Consider the following 13,392-nt stretch of genomic DNA (forward strand, 5'->3'; position numbering starts at 1 on the left):
ACAGAGCGCACACACATGGGGCTGAGGTGCAGAGGGGCGGGGGGAGTCCCAAGTACATTCTGTGCTGAGTACGGAGCCCAACACGGGGCTTGATCCCACAACCCCAAGATCATGACCTGAACCGAAACCAAGAGTCATCCGGTTGTTCAACCAACTATACCACCCAGGCACTCCTAATTTTTAACAACTCTAAAATACTCATCAATTTAACATCTCTTACCCAGATTGTGCTTGGCACATAATACACACTCCACAACAGACATGCACATGAATAAAAGGCAGAATAGGACAAATGCCATTAACTGCAGAAATAAAGGATGAACTCCAAAAGAGGGGAGAGAGGATCTCTGAAGAGGCCTCACGGAGATAGAAGGGAAGCAGAGAATAAGTTAGATTTCTAACAGAGAAAAGGGATATCTTTTATGAGTATGAGAGTAACAGAGGAGTTGTTTCCAGACACAGGCAACTGCTGTCTAGTCTCTGCATGTCACCTGATGGCACCCCCTTTAGGACAATCCTGTCATAGGGCCTTAATACCTGGTAATAGGGGTCCCACTCCATTCCTAAGTCAACTCTTAGATGCCCCTGAAAACCGCTTTCTAATTTCCATTCTGGTGTTTGCCTTTTAAGTTGTACTGAGCCCTTGGCATCCTGCCTCCTCAGCACTCTCACCCCAACCATAATCCAGTTAGCTTCGGGGCAGACTCAGTCCTGCCTTATTCCTTCCACAGGACAGTGCGCTTCGCGGCAGCTACTCCCCTACTTGTCCACTGGCTGCTCTAGTCTCAGCTCTGCCATTTCCAACCTGCTGTAAGTAATCAACCATTTCCACATCAGACTAAAATACACTATCTTCCTCACAAAGAAGGTGTAGGTAAAACATGTTTTCTGAATCTTTTATAACTCCTTTAATGCAAAATTAAGATTTCCCTCTTTTCTTGAGTTATGCATTATCCTTCTGGTTACTAAAGAATGTAATTTGTAATTATCTTAAAGCAAGCAGGTAAAAAAAACAAAAAAAAACAAAAACAGCAAGCAGGTAATTCAGGGGTCTCCAGAAGACAGGTAATACATACCAAAAATATTTTTAAACCCAAGCACACTGGAAATGATTGAGATTTATTAAATGCATAAAGAACTCATCAGAAGGGCTTTGCTGGACAAGAGCCCTACAAAACAGACATCTGTATCTATCTGAAGTGTCACAGCATACTCTGAAGGGTAAGTGGTAAAATGGGGACAAGGACAACAGATGCAGGAAATTAATTCAAATTTTTAATGTGTGTGATCGCATGAAACTGGGTGACATGCAATAACACTCCACATCAAAGACACACAGCATGAGCTTCCTGTAGCTGCTTCTTCTCCACTGCTGGCAGTCCCACCGTTGCTCTCTGATGCCTGAACCCATCAGGTGTCTTTCTTTACTTCACCTACAGACATTCTGTCCCACTTCGTGCACATGAGCTGGACTCAGGAGCCAAATGAGACCAAGGCAATTGCCTTTGTGACCTTGACTAAGGACTTCCTCCAACTCAGAAAGGCAAAACAGACTTACAATCAGCTCACTGGAGATAAGTGGAGATGCTGAGGGGTGGCTGGCTACATGGCTCTCAGAAAGCCCATTAACTCTCACTCTGGAATGTAATTAGTATTCCTATATGTGAATTTTTCTATTTACAGCATGATATTAAGATCTACTTTTTACAAGCAACAGTTAGGATTCTGAGTAAGAATTAAGACCTGGGAACCCAGTTTGTGGGACATCTGGGTGGCTCAGTTGATTAAGCATCTGCCTTCGGCTTAGGTCATGATCTTGGGGTCCTGGGATTGAGCCCCGTAACAAGATTCCTGCTCAACGGAGGTCTGCTTCTCTCTCTCCCTCTGTGCCTCCCCCCCTACTTGTGCTCAAGCCCTCTCTCAAATAAATTTAAAAAATCCTAAGGCAAAAAAAAAAAAAAAAAAAAAAAAAAGACCTGGGATATCCTCAAAGGGAATATGTACATAAAGTTATCCCAGAAGTGACTAAAGCTGGCTAAGGTCTTCTTTAAGGGAACTGCCACATTCCATAGTGGTGAAGAACCATGGACTGATTGCTCTGCATCACCCAACCTTACTGTAACCTCACTAGACCTGCCGCAGACCAGTTCATGCTAAGATAGTGTCTAGAAGAAAAATCATTAGCATCATGAATTTGCCTAATGAAAATACACTAGGTGATCAAGACCTTCCTTTCCTGGAAATGCAAACACAATGGCTATTATCAAAAGTCCACTTTCTGAGTTTAATAAACCCAATACTTTTACATTTGATAGATCACAACATAAAGCTTAAACACTATTATTTTCAGATCCATTTTTCCTAATATGAATAAAAATATTCTTGATAGGGAATTGATGTAAGATAGCATTTACGTGTTCTGACCACAATAAAGGCACAGTCTATATATTTTCACACTTGTCCACATCTCTTCAGGAATAACCGTGACTGGCCTATAGCCTCAAGCTGTTTGTAAGGTTTTTGTCACTTGTTTAGCTACAAGATTTTAATGAAGATCTTGCTTTCATACCATATTAGCATACGTTCATATAATAATGATGTTGCTAATACTGCCAACTGATTTCTAAAACAGTATTCTAAAAAAATAATAAATAAAAATAAATAAAACAGTATTCCAAGGCATCCAAATAAATTCTTTGTCTTCCAATGCTAAATGTTATAAAGCTTAAATGCTCATATATAATATTACCATTAAAGATTATGAAAACAAAAGTTCATGCATTTAAGCATATCTTAAGGAAATGCAAATGAATATCAATAAACAAAAACAGAGATTAAAAAATTATTTCAAAATTTAAGAACCTAAAGAGAGCATTTAAGACTTTCTTTAAAATGTCAAGAACCTGGCACCTATTCTTCTCAAACTATTCCCAAAAATAGAAGAGGAAAACTTCCAAGTTCATTATACAAGAACAGTATCACCCCGATACCAAAACCAGATAAAGGCACTACAAAAAAGGAAAACTATTGGCCAGTATCTCTGATGAACATAGATTCTTAAATTCCCAATAAAATATAAAAACACTGATTCCACAATACATTTAAAAATTCACAATAGTGGGATTTATTCCAGGGATATAAGAGTGGCTCATTATTCACAAATCAATCAATGTGATAGATCACATTAACAAGACAAAGGGATCAAAAATCATTTGATCATCTTGACAGATGCAGAAAAAGCAGCTGATAAGATGTAAGAACAAAGGAGGTTCAAAGGGAACATACTTCAACATAATAAAGGTCATATATGAAAAATCCATGGTTTATATCATACTCAATGGTGAAAAACAGAGCTTTTCCTAAAAATCAGGAACAAGACAAGGAAGCCCATTCTGCTTTTTTTCAACACAGTTCTGGGAGTCCTTGCTATAGCAATCAGACTAGAAAAATAAATAAAAGGTATCCAACTTGGTAAGGAAGAAATAATACTATCACTATTTGCAGATGACATGATATGGTACACAGAAGAACTTAAATACTCCATCAAAGAACTATTAGAAGTGATAAATGAATTCGGTAAACTTGTAGTATATAAAACTAATACACAAAAATTGGTTGTGTTTCTGATAATGAGGTAACAGAAACTAAAACCATTCCACTTACAATTGTACCAAAAAGAACAAAATATGTAGGAATAAACTTAACCAAGGAGGTGAAAAAAACCTATACCCTGAAAACTATAAAACACTGAGGAAAGAAATTGAAGACAACACAAATGGAAAGATATTCCATGCTTATGGATTGAAAGAATATTGTTAAAATGCCCATAATACACAAAGTGACCTACAGATTCAATGCAATCCCTATCAAAATACCAATAGCATTTTTCACAGAACTAGAACACATAATCTTAAAGCTTATTTGGAACCACAAAAGAACCTAAATAGCCAAAGCAATTTTGAGAAAGAACAAAGCTAGATCACAGTCCCAGACTTCAAGTTATAATATAAAGCTCTAATAAAACAATATAATACCGGCATAAAAAACAGACACAAAGATCAATTAAACAGAATAGAAAGCCAAGAAATAAACCCACACTTATACAAACAATTAATCTTTGATAAAGGAGGCAAGAATATGCAATGGGGAAATGACATTCTCTTCAACAAATGGTGTTGGGAAAACCAGAGAGCTATATACAAAAGAATGAAACTGGACTACTGTCTTATACCATATACAAAAATAAACTCCAAATGGATTAATGGCCTAAATATGAGACTTGAAACCATAAAACTCCTAGAAGAAAACATTAGCAGTAATCTCTTTGACATCAGCCTTGGAAACATTTTTTTTTTTTTTTTAAGATATGTCTTCTGAGGCAAGGGAAGCAAAAACAAATATAAACTACTGGGACCAGATCAAAATAAAAAACTTCTGCACAGCAAAGGAGACTATCAACAGAATGAAAAGGTAACCTACTGAATGGGAGAAGATATTTGCAAAAATTTGATATTTAAAAGAAATGTAAAAGCTTAGGGGGATATTCAGATTCATTATGTCCATCTGTTAGAAAATTAAATAAGATGTGATTCTAACAAAGAGCATTTAGTATGTAGCTCTTGGAAGAGACAGGACTTCTACTTATGAAAAACCAAAAGGCAATGATATATTAATACTGCGCAGGTTTTAAAATGGTTCTTGGATATTTTCTAGGGAAGACTGCAGAGTAGGAAGAATCTAAGCTCACCTTGTCCCACAATACAACTAGATAACACTGACATCAGTTGAAAATGATCTCAAGACTGGCAAAACAAACCCTGCATTGAAATGTAGAGAAGAGGCCACCTGAAGGAAGGTAGAAAGGGTGGAGACATGGTGGGGAACTAAATGGACCTATGGGACTGTCCATGGGAGAGAAGGATACTAGGCATGTGGAGAGAAAAGAGAAATAGACTCTCATAGTGAAGAGCCCACATGGAAAAGACAAATCCCCATAACATTTGGCTTTGAACACCAAAGGGGTCAAATTTCATGAGTTCTTACAATCAACAGAGCTTAACACTGGGAACACCAAATACCAGTGGGCTCAAGTTCTGGGAGAGCTGGGAGGGCAAGAGGAAACCAAATCCTCATCCTTAAAGAGACAGCACAACAAACAGCCCTCAGAGATGCAGCATGGAAGCAGCAGTTTGAAAAATGTCTGGGGCATAGAGAAGGGAGAGTTATTTTAGTCATCTCGGGGATTGTCCCCCAAGGGACAAGGATCACTGGGGGAACTCTCCAGGGACAAAGGAGCTGACAAGCGCAGTTGCTCACCCCTGTCCCCTAGCATAAACACAAGCCACCTGCCAGAACCAGCCTAGCACCAACACTTGCCATCTAACTAACAGTGTGCCATCCCCTGCCCCCCCCAAAATATTGCCAACACTGCAGCTTCTATTACAGTGAGCTTCTACAGAGCAGCCCCCTCCAATACACTCTTGGCCAGAGCCCATCCAAAGCAGTACCATAGCCTAGCAGTGTGCAAGCATCCATGATTGGGGCCAGCACCACTCCAAAGTGACTCCTGCCCTGGAGAGAAGGGAAGATAACCACACACACTAGTCTGAATGGGGTGGGTCAAAGAGTCTGATTGCAGGTTATGCCTAGCAATGAAAGCTTCTCAGGGGACAACAAAGGGAAAGTGCCCTACAGACTGGTGCTACTACATCCCTAGCAAACACTTGGTCTGACTCAACTCAAGCCCAAAGTGGCTTCCGAATGGTCCACTAATACCACAGGAACCAAACACTGCCCACAACAGGTGGAGAGCCACTGCAGACAACTAAACTGAAGGGGCCAAACCATGACATTGGGGTGAATGCGACACACATAGAAGACACCCCTGAAGTGCCAGGTTCCCTTAAACAGAGGACACTGAACTGTATGGCATTACAAGACCTCTTATTCATTAGGCCACTACTTTCAAGAGTTGAAAACATAAAACAGACACAGAGTTAGACAAATTGAGGACAGAGGAAAATGTCTCAAATGAAAGACCAGAACAAAATCATAGCAAAAGACCTAAGAAATATGGAGAAAAGTGGTCTGTCTGATGGAGAATTTAAAGTAATAAATCATAAAGATAACTCACTGGACTTGAGAGAAAAGTGGAAGACTTCAGTGAGATCCTTAACAAAGAGACAGAAAACATAAAAAAGAAAACAATCATAGGTGAACTCAAAAAATGAAATTAACATACCTGATGGAATACATAGTGGACTAGAGGAAGCAAAAGAACAAATCAGTTACTTAGAGGACACAGTAATGTAATGGAGAGCAATCAAGATGAGTAGGTGAGAGACCAAAACTAGACAAAACAGAACAAACAAAAAACAACCCAAAACAAAACAGGATGAAAATAGACTTATGGAACTCAGCCACATCATCAAGCATATCAAAGTCCACGTTATAGGAATACCAGAAGAGTAAGAGAAAGAAAAGGAGGCAAAAATATACTTGAAGAATTAATAGCTGAAAACTTCTCAAAACTGAAGAAGAAAACAAATCAAGACTGAGGAGGCATATAATGCCCCAAACAAAATTAACCCAAGGAAGTCCACACCAAGACAAAAAATAATTAAAATGGAAAGAAGTAGTGATAAAGAGAATTTTAAAAGCACCAAGAAAAAAAAAAACAGGTTACATATAAGGGCAACCGAGGAGGCATACAATGCCCCAAACAAAGTTAACCCAAGGAAGTCCACACCAAGACAAAACATAATTAAAATGGCAAGAAGTAGTGATAAAGAGAATTTTAAAAGTGCCAAGAAAAAAAAAAAAAAAAACAGGTTACATACAAGGGCAACCTCATAAGGCTATCAGTTGATTTCTCAGCAGAAACTTTATAGGGCAGAAGAAAGTGGCTGATATATTCAAAGTGCTGAAAGGAAAAAAAAAAAAAAAACACAAAAACGTGCAGCCAAGATTACTCTATCCAGCAAGGCTATCATTCAGAATAGAAGGAGAGATAAAGAGTTTCCCAAACAAAAGTTAAAAGAACTCATCACCACTAAACCAGCCCTACAAGGAATATTAAGGGGGACTCTGAGTGGAAAAGAAAGATTGTAAGCAGGAATAAGAAAAAAGGCAGCACAAAAGCAGTAAAAATATGTTTTTCTGTCAAAATCACTCCAGGAACTCACAAAATAAAAGGGTGTAAAGTATGAAACCATATACCTAAACATGAAGGGGAAAGGCATAAAAAATGGATTCAAACTTAGTGACCATCAAATTAAGAGACTACTATATGCAGGAGATATTATAAACAAACCCAAAATAAAACACTAGTAGTAGATATCCAAATAAATAGATAGATAGATAGATAGATAGATAGATAGATAGATAGATAGATAGAAAGAAAGAAAAAGAAAGAAAGAAAGAAATCCAAGTATATCACTAAAGAAAGCCAAATAATAGTAAGAGAAGACAGCAAGGGGGAAAAAGGAACAGAGAACTACAAAAACAACCATAAAACAAAAATAGCTGTAAGTACATACTTACCAATAATTACTTTAAATGTAAATAAACTAAAGGCTTCAAACAAAGGCACAGGGTGATGGAATGGATTTAAAAAAAAAAAAAAAAAAGACCCATCTATATACTGCCTACAAGAGACTCGTTTCAGACCTAAAGACACCTGCAGTTGAAAGTGAAGGGAGGGGATCCCTGGGTGGCTCAGTGGTTTAGCGCCTGCCTTTGGCCCAGGGCGCAATCCTGGAGTCCCGGGATCAAGCCCCACATCAGGCTCCCTGCATGGAGCCTGCTTCTCCCTCTGCCTGTGTCTCTGCCTCTTTCTCCCCCTATGTCTATCATGAATAAATAAATAAAATCTTAAAAAAAAAAAAAAGAAAGAAAGCGAAGGGAGAGAGAAGCAATTATCTTGCAAATGGATGGGAAAAGAAGCCACAGTAGCAATAATTCTATCAGACAAAACAGACATTAAAACAAACATTGTAACAAGAGACCATGAAAAAAAAAGGACAATATATAATCAATCATAGAGCGGATAATTCAACAAGATATAACAATTGTACATATTCATGCACTCAACATGGGAGCACCCAGATACATTTAAAAAAGTTAATAACAAACGTAAAGGAAGTAATCAAGAGTAATATAATAATAGCAGGGGATTTTCACACCCAACTTGCATCAATGGGCAGATCATCCAAACAGAAAATCAAAGAAACAGGGGCTCTGAATGATATACATTGGGCAAGATGGATCTATCAGATATATTCAGAATATTCCATCCTAAAACATCAGAATATGCATTGTTTTCAAGAGCACATGGAATATTCTCCAGAAGTGATCAAACATTAGGCCACAAAACAAGTTTCAACAAATTCAAAAAGACTGAAGTCATGGCATGCATATTTTTGGATCACAATGTTATGAAACTAGAAACAAACTTCAAGAAAAAATCTGGAGGGACGCCTGGGTGGCTCAGTGGTTTAGCGCCTGCCTTCGGCCCAGGGTGTGACACTGGAGTCCCAGGATCAAGTCCCACTTCAGAATCCCTGCATGGAGCCTGCTTCTCCCTCTGCCTGTCTCTGCCTCTCTCTGTCTGTGTCTCTCGTGAATAAATAAAATCTTTAAAAAAAGAAAAGAAAAAAAATCTGGAAAGAGCATAAATACATGCAGCTTAAATAACATGTAACTAAACAATGAATATGTCAACCAAGAAATCAAAAAAGAAATAAAACACATGGAAACAAATGAAAATGACAATACAATGTTCAAAATCTTTGCAGCAAAAGTGGTTCTAAAAGGGACATTTAGAGCAATATAGGACTACCTCAAGAAGCAAGAAAAATCTCAAATAAACAAATTAACCCTACACTTCACAGAACTAGAAAAAGAACAAACAAAACCCAAACCAGTAGAAGGAAAGATATGATAAAGATTAGAGCACAAATAAATGAAATAGAAACTTAAAAAAACAATAAAAAGATCAACAGAATTAATAAACCTTTACCCAGATTCATAGAGAGAAAGAAAGAAGACTCAAATAAATAAAATCAGAAATTGAAAGAGGAGAAAAAAACAGTAGCACAGAAATACAAACAATTGTAAGAGAATATTATGAAAAATAATATGCCAACAAAATGGACAACCTAGAAGAAATAGCAAAATTCCTAAAAACATATAAACTACCAAAACTGAACCAGGAATAGAAAATTTCAACACACTGACTACCAGCAGTGAAACTGAATCAGTAATCCAAAAACTCCCAATAAACAAAAGTCCAGGACCACATAGCTTGACAGGTGAATTCTACCAAACATTTAAAGAAGAGTTAATACCTCTTCTTTTAAAACCATTCCAAAAAATACAAGAGGAAGGAAAGCTTCCAAATTAATTCCATAAGTCCAACATTATCCTGATATCAAAATCAGATAAAGACATTACAAAAAAAGGAGAGAACTATAGGCCAATATCACTGATGAACACAGATGCAAAAATTCTTAACAAAATATTAGCAAACTAAATCCAACAATACATTTAAAAAAAAATCACTTGCCACAATCAAATGGGATTTATTTACAGGATTCAAGGGTGGTTCAATATTCTCAAATCAATGTGATACATCACATCAACAGGACAAAGGATTAAAACCATGATTGTCTAAACAGATGCAGAAAAAGCACTCGACAAAGTACAATATCTATCCATGATTTAAAAAACCCTCAACAAAGTAGACTTAGAGGGAACATATCTCAATATTATAAAGGCCATCTATGAAAAGCCTACAACTACTATCTTTTTCACAGAACTAGAACCAACAAATCCTAAGATTTGTATGGAAGCACAGAAGACCTCAAACAGCCAAAGCAATTTTGGAAAAGGAAAACAAAACTGGAGGTATCACAATACCAGGTTTCAATTTATACTACAAAGCTGTAGTAATCAAAACAGTAGGGTACTGACACAAAAACAAACAACAGACCAATGGAACAGAACAGAGTCCAGAAATAAGCCCACACTTACATGGTCAATTAATCTTCAACAAAGAAGGAAAGAATATGCAATGGGAAAAAGGAGAGTATCTTTAATAAATGGTGGTGGGAAAACTGAACAGCTATATGCAAAAGAATGAAACTGAACCACTTTCTCACACTATACACATGAACTCAAAATGGATTAAAGACCTGTGAGACCTGAAACCATAAAAATTCTAGAAGAGAGCAGAGGGAGCAATTTCTCTGACAGTGTTGTAGCTATGTTTTTCTAGATATGTCTCCTGAGGCAAGGGAAATAAAACCAAAAATAAACTACAGAGACTATAACAAAATAAAAAATTTCTGCATAGAATAGGAAACTGTCAACAAAACTAAAAGATAACTTACTGAATGGGAGATGATATTTGCAAATGATATATCTGATAAAGGGTTAGTATCCAAAATACATAAAAAACTTCCACAACTCAACCAACCAAATCCAAATGATCCAATTAAAAATGGTCAGAAGACACGAATAGACATTTCTCCAAAGACGTCATACAAATGGCCAAGAGACACATGAAAAGACGCTCAACATCGCTCATCATCAGAAAAATCCAAATCTAAACTACAATGAGATATCACCTGACACCTGGCTAAAATGAAAAACAAAAGCAACAAGTGTTGGCAAAGATGTGGACAAAAAGGAACTTTCATTCACTGTTGATAAGAATGCAAACTGGTTCAGCCACTGTAAAAAACAATATGGAAGTTGCTCAGAAAATTAAAAATAGAAAAACTGTATGATCCATTAATTACCAAAAACTACATAAACATTAAATCAAAGGCATACATGCACCCCTATGTTTACTGAAGCATTATTTACAATAGCTGAATTATGGAAGCAGTCTAAATGTCCAGAGATGAATGGATAAAGAAGATATGGGTTGTGTATACATACACAGAGAGAAATATTATTCAGCCATGAAAAAGAACGAAATCTTGCCATTTGCAACAACACAGATGGATCTATAGAGTATAATGCTAAACAAAATAAATCAGAGAAGGAAAAATACCATGTGATCACATTCATATGTGGAATTTAAGAAACAAAACAAATGAACAAAGGTAAAATGAGACAAACCAAAAAGACTCTTAACTACAGAGAGCAAACAGATGACTATCAGAGGGGGGAGGTGGGTAGGAGGATGGCTGAAATAGGTGAAGGGCAAAGAGTACACTTATCTTGACAAGCACTGAGTAATGTACAGAATTGCTATGTCACTATACTGTACACCTGAAATCAATATAACATTATATGTAACCTATACTGGAATTAAAATTTTGAAAATTATAATTAAAAAGTTAAACATACATAAAGCTGTAAAAATAAGTGAATAAATAAAATGGGTCATTTTAAAAAAGAATTTATTGATTTTGAGAGAGAGTGTGCAAACAGTGGGTAGGGGGCAGAAGGAGAGGGAGAAAATCTCAAGCAGACTTCATGCTGAGCTCACCAGCCCGACACAAGACACAATCCGATGACCCTGAGATCATGACCTATGCCCAAATCAAGAGTCAGATGCTTAACGGACTGAGCCATCCAGGCACCCCCAAATGGTTCTTAATTCATTCCTCCACTAGAAGAAACTGATTTCAGGTGGCTGTTTTGTTTGTTTTCCCATTTCCCCATGTAACTTCTTAATTCTTTTCAAGGTATTTAAAGGTGCTAATAATAGCAGTAAGAACAAAATGATAATGGCAACTAAAATACACTGGGTATTTATTACACACTAGATACTATACTGAGTATATTTATTAGCTCACTTGAATTTTATAAAAGCACTCTCAGATAAGCATTATTATTATCTTCATTTGCCAAATGAAGAAACTGGCCTTTAGGTTATATCACATTTCTAAGACCACAGAGCTGGCACAGACTTGCCTAGAACCAGCCCTTTTCTAATTTTAGAAAAATACTTGTAGCTACTATTGAATCCCACTTACTTCTTCCAAATAAGAACACAAGAAAAATCTCCACATCTGGCTGCAATTTCCATGGTCACAGAATAAACTAAACCCAGGCCAGTTCGCTCACATAAGGTCACAATGAGAGTCAGGAGTGAGCAGGGGTGCTCTATTATCACCATAGGAAAAAATAAGCTGTAGGCTTGTTGCTCCACCTTCTGCTACTTAGCAATCATGTGAAATTAAGTAACATCAGATACCTCATCATCTGGTCCCACCCACATTTTCTAGAATTAAATATATTTAAATATTTAAAGTAAGGATTTTACACATTAGAAAGTGGCTTCTCCAAATGGTATACAATGAAACGCTAAATTCCGTGTTTCAGATTTTAAGTGCTACCAGCATTTGAAAGGTACACATTAGCATAGCCTAGTGTTGCTGAGGAAAGCACCCAACCAGCCCACCTTTTTAAAAAGACTACCTATACCAGATGCTTTGTCTCCCCAAATCACAGTATCCATGATCATTAATAATAGCAGAGGTAGAGGATTTAGGTGGTTAAGCAAGATATAAATATAAGTGAATGTGTCTGGTCATACATGTTTTTAAAAGATTTTATTTATTTATTCACGAGAAACACAGAGAGAAAGGCAGAAACACAGAGGGAGAAGCAGATTCCCCATGGGGAGCCCTATGTAGAACTCTGAGATCACACCCTGAGCCAAAGGAAGATGCTCAACCACTGAGCCACCCAGGTGTCCCCATACCATACGTTTTTGTTACACGTTCCCTCTCTGCTGCCCATTGTCTCCAAAGTTAAAAGAGCTGTCCTTTAACAAGCACTGATCAAAGCAGTGAACAAAGTGGCCCACCTCTGAACACAGAACCTCCTAGGCTTCCTTGCCAGCTCCTGGTGGGCGCTCTGCCCTCTCCTTCCCCTCTCGAGAAGCATGATCACACATGCTCACATGTGATCACACATGATCACACACTCAAGAGGTTTACAGCCTCTTCTGTGGATGAGTATGAGCTACCAATGACCATTTACCACAATTCACAGAGGGGCCAGGGAAGGACAAGCTGAGCTGCCTTGTTCCAGACTTCTGGGACTGAAATGGTGAAAGTGGGAAGGACTTCACAGCACACTTAATCTAAACTCCTTCTCAGTTCAGAAGGTCCTTATTAACCCTCTCACTGCTTAAACACTGTGACAAAAAAATTCCTTATCTCTCAAGGCAGCCAGTTCCTCTGCCCACGCATGTTGTGTGTGTGTGTGTGTGTGTGTGTGTGTGTGCGTGCGTGCGCGCGTGTGTGTGTTGAGAGGAGGATTTATAACTGGAAAAAAAAAGAGTAAATCGAATGCTGCTTCCTCAACAAATACTACAGGAAATAACATCCCTCTTGGTCCCTTCTCCTGGTTCAGAGTTAGTGTGAATGC

General features: G+C 37.6%; 1 protein-coding gene across 1 annotated transcript in view; it reads right to left on the bottom strand.

Moving 5' to 3' along the window:
* The window catches only part of CMC1 (C-X9-C motif containing 1), an 83,685-nt gene that overhangs the window by 3,782 nt on the left and 66,511 nt on the right, over positions 1-13,392 (bottom strand). The window lies entirely within an intron of this gene.

This window comes from Nyctereutes procyonoides, unplaced genomic scaffold (assembly GCF_905146905.1).
Source record: "Nyctereutes procyonoides isolate TBG_1078 unplaced genomic scaffold, NYPRO_anot_genome, whole genome shotgun sequence".
In the NCBI taxonomy this organism is placed as follows: Eukaryota; Metazoa; Chordata; class Mammalia; order Carnivora; family Canidae; genus Nyctereutes; species Nyctereutes procyonoides.